Below are 16,266 nucleotides of genomic sequence, written 5' to 3'. Positions count from 1 at the left end.
AAACCAAGGTAAAACTTCTTAGAGGATTGATTGATAAGACAGATCAAGTAGAAACATGAGGGAGAAGGCAGAGGTAATGCTGTTGAAAGACTAGTTAAAACAGCTGATCCTGGATTCGAGACCACCATAGAAAAGAGCTGAAGTTAGGAGAGGGACTGATTGGGAAAATAAAAGAAGGCTATCAATCTTGTGATCTTTGTCAAGGTTGAAAAGTAGGTTTTATGGCCATGAGGAAGTCCAATAGGTATAAGCGTAGGCTATCATTGGCGGAGTAAGATTTCCTAGTCAAAGGTGTTGTAATGTCCTTTCTTATTCAGATGAATACTCGTTTTTATATATTTATTTGTATCCAACCTAAGTCCATAAATACCTCGTTAGTGTACCCAGTTTCCAGAAACTTGCTGATTGGGGTTCAAAAATACTCTATCTCCCCTCCTCCCTTTTTAAGTTGTGATCTTTTCCATTATTAAACATTGGCTTTTTTCCCAGGGATGGCACTGAAGAAGAAAATCAATGACATATCTAGCCAGCCAGCTTGGACTGAATGGGCATTCAAATAGACTCCAAGGGCCAAGTACAGATGGTGATTTATTGTGCATACAACTTCTACAGAGTGCCTTCATTTGAGCATCGATGTATATACAATTACTCACCAGAATGCTGCAGTTTTACTATTTAGCCAGGAATCTGTGGAGAGATTATGTTCACTAAGAAATCCACACATGTAGTTTCTACCCTTTTCAGCAACTCTAGAAACTCTCAGTAGTCTTCTGCATGAAGAAAAGAGATTTCAAAAATAGTTCTTCCATTTTACCATATTTCTCGCTATTGTCATCCTTATGCAATTCCCATTTCAGAGCCAATTCAGATTTATTAAACCATGTTTCTCTACTGACATGTAAGTAGATGGATTTGCTAGAGGCAAATCATTTACTGTGGCTGTTGTGAAACCTAAAATTGCAGTAGTCGTCTCCACATATCACAGGCTTTCTTATTGTAAAGATCATTTTTAGACAATGTTTATGTGATATTGAAACAACCAAGTGGAAGTTCAGCTGTTTAAATGAAGCAGATATTTGACATCACACAGGAAGAAAAACAATGAAGGCACTTCTAAATTCCTTTTTCTCACTGAAAACAGTTTGAGTGGCCAGTTTGCCCTTATAATTTGAACTTCAATTGAAATTGTTAGCAGGTTATTTATAGCTTTAGGAGGATAATTTCCAAAAGTCTTGCTTTTCCTCTCTGGACAAATATTACCTAATTGCTATCCTATTTCAGAAATGGCACCATGTCCAGACATTTATAGGTTTACATTGTATTTGTGTTTTATGATATTAAGGAGACTGGGTTGTTGGGGTTTACATCAGGAATTGAATTATGTTGTTCTTTGCATAAACATATATGGAGTTATATTACAATGTGTTTTCTTTAATATTTTGGCTAAATTTCAGTGAAAAATGTTAATAATTTTAATAGAAACACTTCAGACCAATCTTTAATGCAAACAATATGATGTCAAGATTAATAGAAGCTATAAATAAAAAGAAGCTGTAATAATATTGATAAAAATCAGCTCAGCAAATGAAAATGAGGAAATTCAATAACAAATAATATACTGCAATGACATAGCCCGTCGAGTTGCTATATGAGGCAGCATGAAAAATGGCCCTTTAAATTATTTATGTACCTTGCAGTATAATCAGTATCTTGGATAGTAAGCTACTAGAAGGCATAAACAAACATCGTTTTTATGGTGCTAAGTCTATCACCCTCAAATTAAATGTAAATATATGCATCTGATGCTACATAGTAGTGCTTGCTTCTTCTAATGTTTTTCTGTCCATCATCATTGACAGACTTTTCAGCTCTTATTAGGGTTTTCTTTTCTTACCTGTATTTTCTCTTTCCTTTCTCAGGGAGTATCTTCTTTTGGATCTTAGTATGAGTTTTGTTATGGAAAAGCTCAGGGTCTGTGTTGGTACAGATACAGGGAGAAGCACTTAGATGAGCATCATCTATTTATTTGCTGAGCATTGCAATAAGCACTATCGGAGCAGGAAAAATACAATTTATGGACCCTATGTATAGAGTCCTCTATTCTCTATCCTCTATGTATAGAGTCTAGACAGGAGAAATAAACATATGCCTTTGAAGAAGTTTAAAGGCACTTAAATATAACTTATCAAAAAATTGAAATTAGCTGATTGTTCCGTGTTGTTTGTAATCAAATCCACTTATTTATGATAACAGTGTATTTCTATATAGTTATAGTCATTATTGATTTTCTATTATTATATCATTTGTTGAATAATGAGTAAATAAATGCGTGAATATCTTTAATGGTTTTTGCCAGTATTTACAGCTGAAAGATCGTGGATAAGTGCTTACTAGTTATACTACTTTTTTTTTTTTTTTTTTTTTTTTTTTGAGGCAGAGTTTCACTCCTGTTGCCCAGGCTGGAGTGCAATGGCATGACCATGATTCACTGCAACCTCCGCCTCCCTGGGTCAAGCAATTCTCCTTCCTCAGCCTCACAAGTAGCTGGGATTACAAGCATGTGCCACCACGCCCAGTTAATTTTGTATTTTTAGTAGAGATGAGGTTTCACCATGTTGGTCAAGCTGGTCTCAAACTCCTGATCTCAGGTGATCCGCCCACGTCGGCCTCCCAAAGTGCTGGGATTACAGGTGTGAACCACCATGCCCAGCCTTGTTATACTACTTTTTAAGAATTGTGAATAGGCACTGAATATCTATTCATCAAGATTGTACCTCTATGATTAACCAGGCTTGATTTTGCACCAAAACAGTACAGCATTGTCATTGCACTCTTAGTATTTATTTTGCATTTGTTTAGTGTTACATTCAAGAAATGTAGAGAGAACATCTATTATGTGCCAGACAAAGTACTGAGCACTGAGTACAGTGGTGAATGAAACAAATATATACCCTGTCTTCACTGAGCTTATAATCTATTTAGGGATACCAAATAGTGCTATGAGGTGCTATGGTGACCAATAGAGTGTATTCTTAGAAGATAACAGGGTGAGTCTAGGGATCTTCTTAGTGTGTCCAGGGAAGTAATCTTTAAGCTGAGATAAGAAGGATAAGGAAGAGCAGAGCATGTGAAGAGCCAGGGACTGAGCATTCCAAGCAAGGGGAAACAGCATGTCCAAAGACTCTAAGGCATGAAAGAGTTTGGTGTGTTTTAATGACTGTAAGGAAACCAATGTGGTTATGTTGCAGAAAGGGAGAGAAAATGTACTACATGATGAAGTTGGGGAGTTAGGTGGAGACAAGACCTAGGGCTTTGAAAACTATGCCAAAGATTTTAGACTTTCTCCTAAGGTAATGGGACTATATTGATTGGTTTTAATCAGGGGCAGCAGTGGGGTTCACATATATAAAAGATTACTTTGGCAGTTGTTTGGATAATGGATGGGGAATACAAAAAGGAACAAGAGAAATCAGTTATCAAGTTACTGCAGAAGTCCATGCAAGAGGTGAAGCTAGAGGCAAGTGGACTAATTTGAGATATATTCTTGAGATATAACCTAAAGGACTTATGTCCAGGGTTGTATTTGAGTGCACAGGAAGAGAGAAGAATCAGGAATAAGTCAGGGTTCTGGTGGAGGAAACTAATGTCGGGAAAACTGAGAAAGGAATAGGTTTCAGGTTAGAAATCAAGAATTCTGTTTTAAATATTTTCATTTTAGATACTCATGAGATATATAAGAATATAAATAGGCCGTTTCATTTACCAGCCAATGATGTAGCAATTTCAGATGTTTCTGCTGTAAAAAATTATTGACATGAGTGTTTGAATGTCATGCTTTAATTAATTTGGTAAACATTTGTTGGGTCTCTGCTATGTGGCAGGTATTGTGCTAAGCACTGGGAATAAAAAGGCATAGTTGCTGCCAAAAAGGAGTTTATTATAATCAAATTGGGAGACTGAAAAAAAAGCAGATAATTTAAAAGACAGTGTGATAATAACAGTAGGAGGAACATCTAACTCAAATAAGGGGTTAGAAGGGTCGGGGAAAGATTCTTGGAAGATATGACATCTGAGTTGAGTTCAAAAGTAAAATCTAGCCAGGCACAGAGGAGCAAAAGGCTGTGTTAGGAAAAATTGTACCAATAGTGGACTTAAGAAAAATACAAAAGTGAACATCTTAATATTTCTGGCCACAGAACATTTTATGCCTATTACAATTATTATTAAATATGTTCATAGTATCAGAATCATCAAAATGAAAGCGCTGTTAGAAATCATCTAGTATATCCACCTAGCTTTACAGAAGGGGATTTGGACTCAGGGAGAAGTGACCTGTCCAAATCATCAATTCTACTATAACTTTTTTGTTTTCAAATATTGTAAGTTTACTGTCAATCCACTGTCTAAATGGTGCCCCAAAGCATTAATTTAATCCTTCAAATTGCCCACCTGTTACAAGAGGATATTTTATTTCCAGAGAGATTTTGTTGTTCTCAACTCTCCTCAGTTATTATTTTCCACTTAATTCACAGTGAACAATGTGAAACGATCTTTCAATAAGTGATATCTATACAATTAAACAGCTTTGTGTAACATACAGGGAGATATTTAAAATATAATCTTTCAAAAGAATGTTCATAGTCACATTCTCTTTATTCCTAAACCATTTATAGGGCTCCATTTTCTTCCACTGAGCAAACCAATGGGGTTTTGGGAGAAAGACGAAAGAGTTGATTACTCAAAATTCAATTATATTTGGTTATCTTATAGCCCTTTTGTTTCTATTGCTCCCATCTTCTGCCGGACTAACACTCTGATCTGCTGCACCACTGATTTCCTACCTGTTCTGCCACCGTTGTTTCTAACACACTAAGCAATGCAGTTCCTCACAAGCCATATAGGCAGTAGTCAAGAAGAATACAAAAGGAGAGAACATAAACCATTTTCCTTTCCCTTCTGTCCCTGAAATGCCAAATACACAATATAAAGGAGCTGAAATCTTTAGCAAAGAGGGCAGAGTATGCCATGACAATAGCAGCAGTGTCTCCAAAAGCAAAGGAAAGTATTGTATAGTAGGACCTAGCTAATTTAGACCAGTTGAGAAGAAGCTCATCAGAATGTTTGAATATGTCAGTAAGAATTGCATTTTCATTATTCTAAAATACATGGAGTCAGGCACTGTCATGTAATGCAATCTGTTTGGAGGACACTTGTAGTAATATCTGACAAAAACAAAATGGAAATGCTTTAAATCTTCATCAGTGGGGACTGGTTAAAAAATAAATTCTTCCATCTATGCAGCCATTGAGAAAGATGTAGACAGATATATCTCCGATATATTATATTGTTAAACAAAATTAACCAAGTATAGAACAGTCTGCATCAAAAGCTCCCAAATTTCATTGAAAATATGTTATCCACGTACACGTATACACAAATATGCACACATTTCACTTGATACACATATATAAAGGTATATGCACACACATACAAAGATATATAATGTGTGTATTACAAAGTATTCTTCTTTGTAATAAAAACATGAGATGTGAAAATGTCTAGGTGGAAAATAAATTGTGCAAAATAGTACAAGTAATATTATATAGCTCTATAAAAATTATAGAGTAGAATATGCAAAAATGGTCCTAAAATGCAATGGAATTTAAACTGGGTAAATAAAGTGTGGCCAAATAGAGATCCTTTGACTCCTGCTTTAATGAACAGATGAGAATGATTACCAGTTATTGGAATGTAAATGTATGCCTTTAAAGTGCTTTTTAAAAGCTTATTTTAAGAAGCTTAAGCTTTTCCTCTCCAAATTTTAATTTTGAAATTAATTTGTTTTATGCACATTTTTCACTAATAGTAAATTTCTAACAAAGCCTGTCGAAATTTTAACAAATTCTGGATTTATAGAACCTTAATGAGGAGTTTAAATGTCTTTTTAAAATTAACAATGGATAATTTCTAGTCCCTCCTTTTAAAGTGCACTTTGAAATACTGCATTAAAAATTGTCTGTAAGTTGAGAAATGGCTCAAGACTGTTCTAATCACTCTTGATAAATCTTTGGATTTATTTATACTCTTTGAACTCATGGACATAATCTATTTGACTGGTGAATCAAATGCTCACAAAGTTGGGTTGTTGAAACAGGGCTTTCCCAATTGTATTTTGTGTGCCTTTCTTCCTTTGGCTGCTGGCCTTTTGGCCTTTTCACTGCTCGTTAACACCTTCTTGGCAGTGTGGATAGCTGAAAAAGGTGAAATACAAACTGATTAATACTGCTACCCCAGCATAAAAATCTGGAAGTAAGGCTCCATGAAAAGCAGAGGTTAATTTTCTCTACTACAACCACATGAATAATCAAAAGTTGGAGCTATAGAGTTGGAGGATTTGGTTTTAAGATTACTCCTGGGATTATTTTAAAATAGAATTTATGATTGATTTGAATATGAACTCACCAAGTGTAGTGACTTTACTGTGGAACCCTTTCAGAGGCACCTCTTGGGATTTTTTATTCTAGTACTGATTGTGATCTTAAACCTAAGTATGCAGAGATGCCTGAAATTTAATTAAGGTAAAAATTTAAAAATTTATTTTTCCATTTGAATTATATGCAAGGTTAGAAAAATCCCATTTAAATTGGTGGTAATTTAGTTCACTTGAATCCCTAGGGACTTACATTTCCACATTAATAAGAATACACTGATTCTTACACACAAGGGTAAATATAGTAACTGTGACTCACGCTGAAGGTCATGTTTGGAATCTCATATTTCCTTTGCATCTTAGTTTCAAACATTCTTTCTGGATTCTTTCTAGCATTTCCAAATCCTGTTCATCCTCAGGGCCTAACTCAAGTCTCGCCTCTTTGATAAAGTCTTCCTTCACAACTTCTGACTTCCACATATATTGCTCACTGCCTTCTGTGAACTCCTCCAGTTTTTATTGTCTGACATTCATAGCTTTGCAGTTGACTATTTACTGGCTTAAGCACTAGTTGTAAAGATTGTCTCCCCAGTGAAATGTTAAGTTCCTTAAGGATTGCAAATACTTTTAATTGTATTGGTATAGAGGTCTTTTGAATTCCTTGCAATACCTAACATAGAGTTCCTAGTAGGTACTCAAAAATACTGTACTTTTTAGTCCATTTATGGACTACGCATGCGTTACATTTAAAATTCCTTCTATCTCACTATTGCCACTGCCTCAATTAGTTGCATCCCTTACTATATCATTTTTTTTTTACAAGGCAGGACAAAATATTGCCACTGATATTGAACTCTAGTTTGGCTTATCTGCTGGCAGCAGGCTTTCCTGTAGGGCATTGTGAATGTTTACAAAGCTAGTATAGCTAATCTGCTACAGAGCTATCTTGCCCTTTTGGTCTGATTTATTCTCATTGGGCTGAAATAGTCTCTGGGCTACTGTGGAAGCTCAGAATTCGACTTTTGCAAGCATCAATGACCAGGTAGCCGCTTTGTGGAACCAGAAATGATAGCATGTTCTTAAGTGACCCTCCACAGTTAAAGGCGAAACAATTACTATGGGGAAGTAAGGCCTTTTGGCAAGTGTGTGTGCATGTGTGTGTGTGTGCGTGTGTGTGTGTGTGTGTGTGTGTGTGTGCCTGGCGTCCTCCCTCCCCTTACAATCTCTGTCTACCCTACCAGTCCCACTAGGCTTCATGCCACCTCAGATTCAACACCTTTAAGTCACATTTTAATATAGCACATAATAACGTATCTTCTTTCTCCAGGGTAGGCCACAGAAAATGTTTGCCTCCCTTCTCTCTTGGGGCCTTTAAGGAATTTCTTTCTGTCAGCTAGAAAATGAATTTGAGAGACTATGAAAATTGAAAGACTTAGGTGAAATCTTATGTGGTTACTCTGCAGCCATTCCTGCCGAGGAAATAACTCCAGAGGAGTAAGGGAAAATATTTAAGGGTTGCAAGAGTCATCCTACCCTTTTCTTGGGCGTTTTCTGCTGTTTCAGCCTCATGGTTCCTCTCCCTGAAAAGAACAGGTGTGCCTGACAGCAGGTGTGTTTGTTCTACTTTTCCTATGGCAGCTGTCACTCCCCAGGTAACTCCCTTTTCCAGGTGGTGAATTCTTACAACCCATCATCTTCTTTCCTGGCTATCAACCCTCCCTCCTTTTAGAATCTTTTGAAATGTTATTGTTGTGATTGTTGATTTTTTTTTTTTTTGCTTTTGTGTTTTGGGATGATTTTTTAAGGGAAAATGCATCTTCAGATGGATTCTATTTACAATTCAGACAAACTTAACACTTTCCTTTTAAAAGCCTCCATAAAAGTCTGCAGCCCTCTTTGATTTGGATTGAGTTTTGAAGCCTTCTTCTCTGACAGCGTTGGGTTTCTCCCATTTTGCATTTTCCAGTAGATCTTGGGGTCTGTCCTCAGTCAAGACACCTGCTGCTGGGACTGCCAGTCACCCCATGCTTGGCTTTCATCTTCCCTCGTTTCTATTCATAGCATGCACTTCTCATAACTCTAAAAGACTGTTTGATGCCCCCTCATTGTTTAATATCTACATGATTAAAGCAGCTGAGAGAATTAGCACGTGTCCTAAGCCTAAGGAAAAATCCAGTCTAAAAGAAATTATATTGCAAGCCCAGATCATTTTTAATAAGCTCTGCTGTGCTCTGTCTCACCTATTCCTCTGTGGGGCTCCCTTGGGCATTTTATAGGTATTTGAGGGTTAGCTTTAAAAGGATTCTTTCAGGTATGTATTTGACTCTCAATATAACATTTATCAAGCCCCCACAGTGTGCAGGACCCTTACAGTGGTCCCATGGTAAGGTACAAAAGAAGCAAGCATACCATTTTAACACTTAAGGAATCAAGTTACCCGTCCTTTAAGATGAAGTGAGGGAGAAAAAGTGCACATATATAAAAGATTTGGGTACATTTTGAAGATGTCAGATGTATAGGTGCAACATGAGTATCAATTCGGTACACAAAGGGGGCATAAAATGAATGTGTAATCACAGTTGGAAAGATATAGTGAGAGCCTCAGAGGAGTGAATGGTGTGAGCTTAAGGGCATTCATCATGACTGTCCTCAGGGACTTAGTAAGGCAATGCACCGTGCAGAAAAGTTGGTGTTCTGATAGTGTTATATGAAAATAGTAGTAACTGCTACTATTTATTCAATCGAATCTTTACTTTGTGTCAATGTAAAAAGAATGGAAGAACTAGGGAGCAAGAAAATATAGACTGTAAAGAAATACATTCTTAAAGTGTCAAGTGTATGACCATGGGTTGAAATTTGGCTAGGGAGGTGGGTGGGCCGTATGCTTGTCTCGTGTGTCTGTGCATGTCTGTGCGGGGTAGGTGGTGGCGGCGGGGAGGAAGAAGCAAGATAAAGAGACTTGGAGAGTAGGGCAGAGTCTGGGAAATAGAGGTTACGGTATGAGGTGATAGCAATTAAAGTGGGGAAAGGAGTAAAAGAAAAGAGAGGCTGTGTTCAAAGAAAAGGATTCATAGTTCCAGATCTTGGAATTAAATCCTTTACCTTCTGAATTTATTTTTCTCTGAAACCTTAGGCTTATTTTGCTCATTCAGAATAAAATAGAACATTTAACTTTGAAAATAGGGTTTTTACAGAAAATAAAGTGCTTCTTTAAAATGCTAATTTTTGACTCTCAGAGTATGCCCAATTTTTCCACAAATTTGTAATCCATGGTAATTCTGAGGCATGGCTTATTGGAAATTAGGATGCTAAAGCCATGTCAGAAAACTAAGCAAGTAGAGATTTACAGTAAATTGTTGGAGAGACTCACATCATTACATTAGCATGTGGTTTAGGTGTATTTTGACAGTGGAAAACCTGGCATAAGAGTCTCTGGGAGCACCAAGTAGTATGCCTGAGGTCCCTTTCCTGCAGGTGAATTCTCTAGTGGCAGCTATCGCAATTTATGCCAGAGGCTTATTTTTGTGCAGACATAATCTCTGGTGGAATTTTTGCAGCCTCTGTTGACAGAACTGACGGTGTGTATAGGCCCAGGCTACTAGGCAACACCAGCATCAGTTAGCAGTCAGCAAATATTTATTATGCCTTAACCATATGCCTAGAACCAAGTTAGAAGCAAGGAGGATATATTAGAACAGGCATAAACAATCCCCTCAGACTCTTTACAGGGCTGACATACTTAAAGTAACTAAAATAGTGACAAGGCTATATTTAATCAAATGCCACATTCGGGGGAGGGTGAGTATTTTAGGATGTTAGAAAAAGGAGAGATCAGTTAGAGCACTAGATTGGGAGAGTCTTCAGAAAAGAATTGGAACTCATCCTATAATGCATAAGACAGGTCGAATTTAAAGAGTAAGAGTGAGAAAAGGAAGGAAATCTATGCACATTGAGAACAATTCAGAGGAAGGCAAAAAACAAACAAAACATAACAAAACAAAACAAAAACACCCTGGTATTTATATAGTACAACAGGAGACCAGCTTGATTGACATGGAAGATGTTTGAAATCAATAGAAAATAAGTTAGGTCGGGCCAGAGTATCAAAGTACTTTGAAAACCAAGTCAAATGTTTTGAATACAATACATTAAGAAATGGGAGACGTGTGATGATGAAAGGTGGGAGCATAGCATGATCATTTAAGGGGCATTTTAGCACAATTAATATGGTACTGATTTACTGGACAGATTGGAGAGGGTAGAGAAAGGTATACAAATATTACTATAGCTATTGGATAAGCACATATTTAACTTCAATTTCACCCTTCAAGGAACTCATTCAGGCCATTCCCAACAAAATCCTAGATTCCCGTTGTTTTTTTTTATGTTTAACATAAAAGTGTTAAAAAGATCTAAGTTCACATCAGATGGGTAATGTGCCAAAGTTGTAACAAGGTTTGAAAGAGGCACATCTCACACATAAATATGAAAACCTATTGTTTGAGTCAGATTCCAAGGCTGAAGGGACTATATGCACTCACATCATTGGATAAAATCTCTGTGCCTCTAATTAGCTTCAATCTGTACAGATGTTCTTTAAGGAATTGCCATTCCTTTTTATTAGACTGAGCTCACAAATTTTTCCATCTAAGTTTGATGTAGTATATTGGAAATGACTATTGTAGGAAACTTGGAATATATGAAAAATATGGAGGTTTTTTAAGAAAAAGAAAAGAAATATGTGTAAGTAAGAGGTAAAAATAAGCAAACCAAAATAACTTAGATGGATGAACCCAAACCTAGGTTGTAGCTGAAAATAGAAGGGTAAACAAGCGCCATCCCAAATAAAAACAATCTAAAGTAAGAAAATGGGCAATGCAGAGAAATCAGGAAATAAACCAAGTTTCACTTGAATTATACATAAAAATTAAGACAGTTATTTCCGTTTTGATTCATTCGCTTGTGTGTACACTTAGGTTTTCACCTGCCAAACTTTGTAAGTTAGTATAAAATTGATCATATTTACATCATCATCAAATGAACACTGGTTGTCAGATTTGAGGGAGGAAAATATTTTTCTTAAAATCATTGGAGATTAAGTCTCAGGAAAGCTACTGCCTCAATGAAAATCTTGTAAATATAATTGGTATTAAGAGCTGCTTAATTAAATGGCATTACAAGGGAAAAGAAGGTCAAGTTTGTCTTTAGGTATTTGTCTTTTGCTTTCCTCAGTTATTTCCCTACAGTGCAATTTATTCCATTTAGACTAGTGGTGGTTCAACACTGGCTGTACTTTAGGATCCCTATGGGAACTTTCAAAAAGTCCACTGCCCAGACTCCACCCTAGATTGATCCAAGCTTTGGTATTTTCCAGAGCTCCTTGGGGGATTCTAATAGGTATGCCGAGTTGAGAAGCACTATATTAGATTAGCACCAGCATCTTTCTCTCTTCCCCCCTCATATAGTCCCTTAAGGCATAACACTTCTTACAAGGGACATATATTTTAGCCAGACTAAATATTTGTGTTACACTGATGATAGAAAGCTCTTGAGGGCAGGTCCTTGGTTTGTTTATTTTTCTATCACTCAGTGGGCTCTGGCCAGTAAAGTTTGTTGTATTAATACCAAGTACAAGTATAAGAGGTAGCAGGATTAGAAATAGGGCCCAGGACAGGCTAGTTTTTATGTAAGTGGGGAGGGGAAGAAAAAATCCAGATTGTAAAATATAGAAGTCTTGGCTATAGTGGCAAGTCTTCAATAGGTCCTGTGAATATAAAATATCACCTTAGAACTATGGTTTATTGCCAGATTTTTTAGTTATCCATACTGTGACTTTAGGTAAGGTGTTTATCACTGGGTGTCTCTGATACCTCTTTAAAATGAGGAAAATAGTTCCAGTCCCATCTACCCCAAAAGACTGATGTGAGATTCAACTGACATTTGTAGTTATGAGTTCATTTTACAGTATTTTTAAGTATAATATGCCAGATATATGTAAAATTGTTGTCGTTATGATTTACAAGGGCAGTTAATAGTCTTTTTGTCAGAATGAAAAACCTAGAATAATCCATAGAGCACTGCAAGTGCCTTTAACCACCAAAGTCAGTGGAAGTGTGAGGAAGACTTCCTTTGCAAAGCTATTCAAATACCTCAAAGATTGTGTTTTCTATAATCCCAAGAGATGAGTATGTCCATGTAGAACATTGCATAATTTTGACAGACTTTAATAATGCAATGAAAATAATCATAGAGAAATAACTTGATGTGAATTCAAGTTCCAATACAGCATTAACCTGGTTTATGAGCTTGGATAACATATACGTATATGTACTTGCATGTGTTTATTCATTAAAGGGAAGGAGTTAATGTACTAAAATTTGTTAAAATCATTAATCTATCTATCCAACATACATTAATTGAACACCTATTATGGGTCAGGCAGTATTTTTAGCATTGGGAATACAGCAGTGAAAAGAAATAGACACATTGCTTACTATCATGTAAACTTACATTCTAGTAGGAAGTGGAGCATAATATAATTCCAAGTCTATAGAATTGCTATTGAAAAAAAAAATAAAACAGGGTAGGCACATAGACTGGTGGAAAAGGTTAAAAAGACTGGATGTTTCATAGGTGCCAAGATCTACCATAGGCACTTCCCACACGTTACTTTTATTTATAAATCTTCACAAGCATCCTATGCAACAGGTATTGTTATCTTCATTTTAAGGAGAGGGAAATTGAGGCTCAGAGAGTTTTTAAAACTTGACTAACATTACTCAGTGGTTATGTGACAGAGTTAGAATTTCAGCTTGCATCTGCCTGAGTTCAAATCCCATGTTCTTTCTACTACATGTGGCCAGCATGTAAGTGACTTAGTATATGTTTCCATATTCTTTTCTGTACAATTCCTTTCTGTTGGGCTTCAGAGATTTAATGTGACATCCCATGTACCCTATATGTTCCACAGATACTAACACTTTAAAAATTGAATTAGTTATTAGCATTTAAAAGTAAAAAGCTGCATACAGAAGTATTGGTTTCCAGCTTGTCTCAAAGTATTGAAAAGTCCAGCAAAATTGGGCCTGTGCTCCCATAGGGCAGAAACCGGCTGAAGCTGAGCAGCATGATCCCTCTGAGACAGAGCATACACTCTCTGGGTTTCCACAGCCACTACTAATCCATGTTGTCATATCTGAGCCACTTCACTCATTTATGTTATTTACCTGGCACATGTAAATATTTGAATTTGTGACCCACTAGAACAAATACATGAAAAACCCTCTTCCAGTTCCAAAGTTTTGATTCAATGCTGAATATTCGGGCTCAGTTATAAGCCTTGTAACTATTCCTTTGACAACATTAGTTATACTTAAGTGAGTTTTTTTCTTTCATTTCTTCTCCACTTTGTTTATTTTTTATGGTTTAACAACCATGCAAACAATAGCCAAAATTACACATTAATTTCTTTACTTTTTCTATTTTAAAATATGATTCAGTGCAGCACACACAAACTTATATATTTTTAGTCTTTATGCAGAAAAAAGTGAAACATGCTAAACATGTTAAAAGTCTCAAGTATGCATATAAACTGTAAATAGCATAATTAACAAGTTCATAATGGCAGTTAAATTCTGCCAATGTGGAATCATGCAAGCCAGTCTAGAAGTCCATGTTTCAGTTAAGTCTGTAATTCACCATAGCCTTTAAACTCCAAGTAATTTATTAACCTAATATAGGTTAGAAGAGAAAACCCAGTCATAATATTGAAGTGAATATAGGGAAAGATGCCTCTCATGAAAATCATTCAAAGTATAATTATTCTTAAGCACAACATTATTAAAATGCATTTCTATAATATAAAAGTTTTTATTAGTATTCTGTGATATAAGGTACCCTATGCAGCATTATGTTAAATTCTGTCTCCATATTTATAAGTTTTATAGAGTTTATTTTATAGCAGTAAACAACAGGATCTCTGCTAGACTCAGAGTGAATTACAGTTGCTTAATGGTGTGGGTACAAGTTGATTTGTCAGCTCACAGGCCCAATTTTTCTGCTCGTGTGGTTGCCCTAGAGCGGCCCTGAGGCACAATAGCCTCTATAGCCAGGATGTCTAGCTTGTTCGGTGGTTCATACATTGTTAGTACTTGTTTGATTTCACGCAGGTGGAGTAGGAGCCCACTTCGATAGTGCACAGTGAAGTATGGCATGAAGACTCCTTCCTCGTCCAGCCACAAATGTCTTCCTGTATAGCCTGCCACAATGCCTGAAATTTCCAGCCTCAAATAGTCATTGCTTTGGTTAAATTTTCGTCCCTGTCCAGAAAACAAAACCACTTCAAAAAGGTTAAGCCATTGTCCCACATATAAATAGTGTTGGCTTCATTAACACTATGAAATTGTTCATTGGTTTGCATAACAAAATGTCATGATCCCTGGGAGAACAGGTAACACAGAGCAGGTAACTCTTAAGGTTGGAAATAGGAAAGTTTGGTCTAAATATAAGATATTTGCCAGGAAGTTCATGCCTAGCACAAAGCCTTGAACAGTACATGCTTGGTTGGGGGCAGGGTGTTAGAGATAAAGGAAAGAAACGTTAGAAAAGAGAAGGTGAAAGTGAAATAAGGTTAAATTTGACATAGTTCCTGCCACCCTCTCCCTAGGTCTAATCCTCATGTTATCTGTTGCTTATAAATTTAAAAGACAGTTAGACTTCAGATAGTATGAATGCTTGAGAAATGGGGCATTATAACTGAAAGATTTGTTAGTTTAGATTGAAATGTATCATAAAATAAAAGTACCAGTAAATTTGCAGATTGCTAAGAAGGGGTTGATAAGGGACAAAAAGTCAATTCGAAAATTGAATAAGGAAATGGAAAGAAGAATAAACAATGTAAGAATATTAGTTCATTTAATTTTTGAATTGACTTTTCCCCATTATCCATCCACTGTCCACAGTGATTTGGAAACAAACTGTTATTTATAATATTGCATTAGTTTTCTATTGCCACTATAACAACTTACCATAAACTTACTGGCTTAAAACAACACAAATGTGTTATCTTACAGTTCTGGATAGTCAGAAGTATGAAATGAGTCTCACCAGGCTAAAATCAAGGTATCAGCAAGGCTCTATTCCTTTCTGAAAGCTCTAGGAGAAAACCTGTTTTTCTTGCATTTTCCAGCTTCTAGAGGCTGCTCATATTCTTTGGCTCATGATCTCTTCCTCCATCTTCAAAGCCAGCGATTTCATGTCTATTTGATCCATCTTCCCCATCATACATTCTCTGACTCTTCTGCCTCACTCGTCTACTTTTAAGGACCCTTGTGAGTACATTGGGTATACTTAGATAATCCAGAATAGTCTCCCTATCTTAATGTCAATGGATTATTAACTTTAATTCCATCTGCAACCTTCATTTCCCTTTGCCATGTAACCTAACATATTTATATGTTGTGAGTATTAGAATATGGACGTCTTTAGGCATTATTCTGCCTACCACAAAGATAATAAACATACATTGTTATGCTATGATTAAGACATTGTGTTTGTTAGAATAATGGAAATGGGTTGACAAATTTTATTCCCAGACAAAACCACTCAGATTTACACATTTTAGCTAAGTACATATATAAGTGACAAACATTAAACAAAATGATGAAACTGTTTCAAAATAAAGGAATAGATGAAGATATGCCAGGGAATTTTCAATAAGGAGAGAATAGGGCAAGGATGTCAGTATCAGATTAAGTGGAATTTAAGGCCAAAAGCATTAAAATAGAACCTAGAGGGATTCATTCCATAAACAAATATTTATTAGATGTAACTGTATG

General features: G+C 36.1%; 1 protein-coding gene and 1 non-coding gene across 12 annotated transcripts in view; one reads left to right on the top strand and one right to left on the bottom strand.

Annotated features, from left to right (window-relative positions):
- The window catches only part of TENM1 (teneurin transmembrane protein 1), an 841,958-nt gene that overhangs the window by 272,974 nt on the left and 552,718 nt on the right, over positions 1 to 16,266 (top strand). The window lies entirely within an intron of this gene.
- LOC112131201 (small nucleolar RNA U13) lies at positions 10,852 to 10,950 on the bottom strand. The gene has a single exon (XR_002913332.1). It is a non-coding gene; the product is annotated as a small nucleolar RNA U13 (small nucleolar RNA).

This window comes from Pongo abelii, chromosome X (genome assembly GCF_028885655.2).
Source record: "Pongo abelii isolate AG06213 chromosome X, NHGRI_mPonAbe1-v2.0_pri, whole genome shotgun sequence".
NCBI classification, from domain to species: domain Eukaryota; kingdom Metazoa; phylum Chordata; class Mammalia; order Primates; family Hominidae; genus Pongo; species Pongo abelii.
This window is presented reverse-complemented; position numbering and strand designations above follow the sequence as displayed.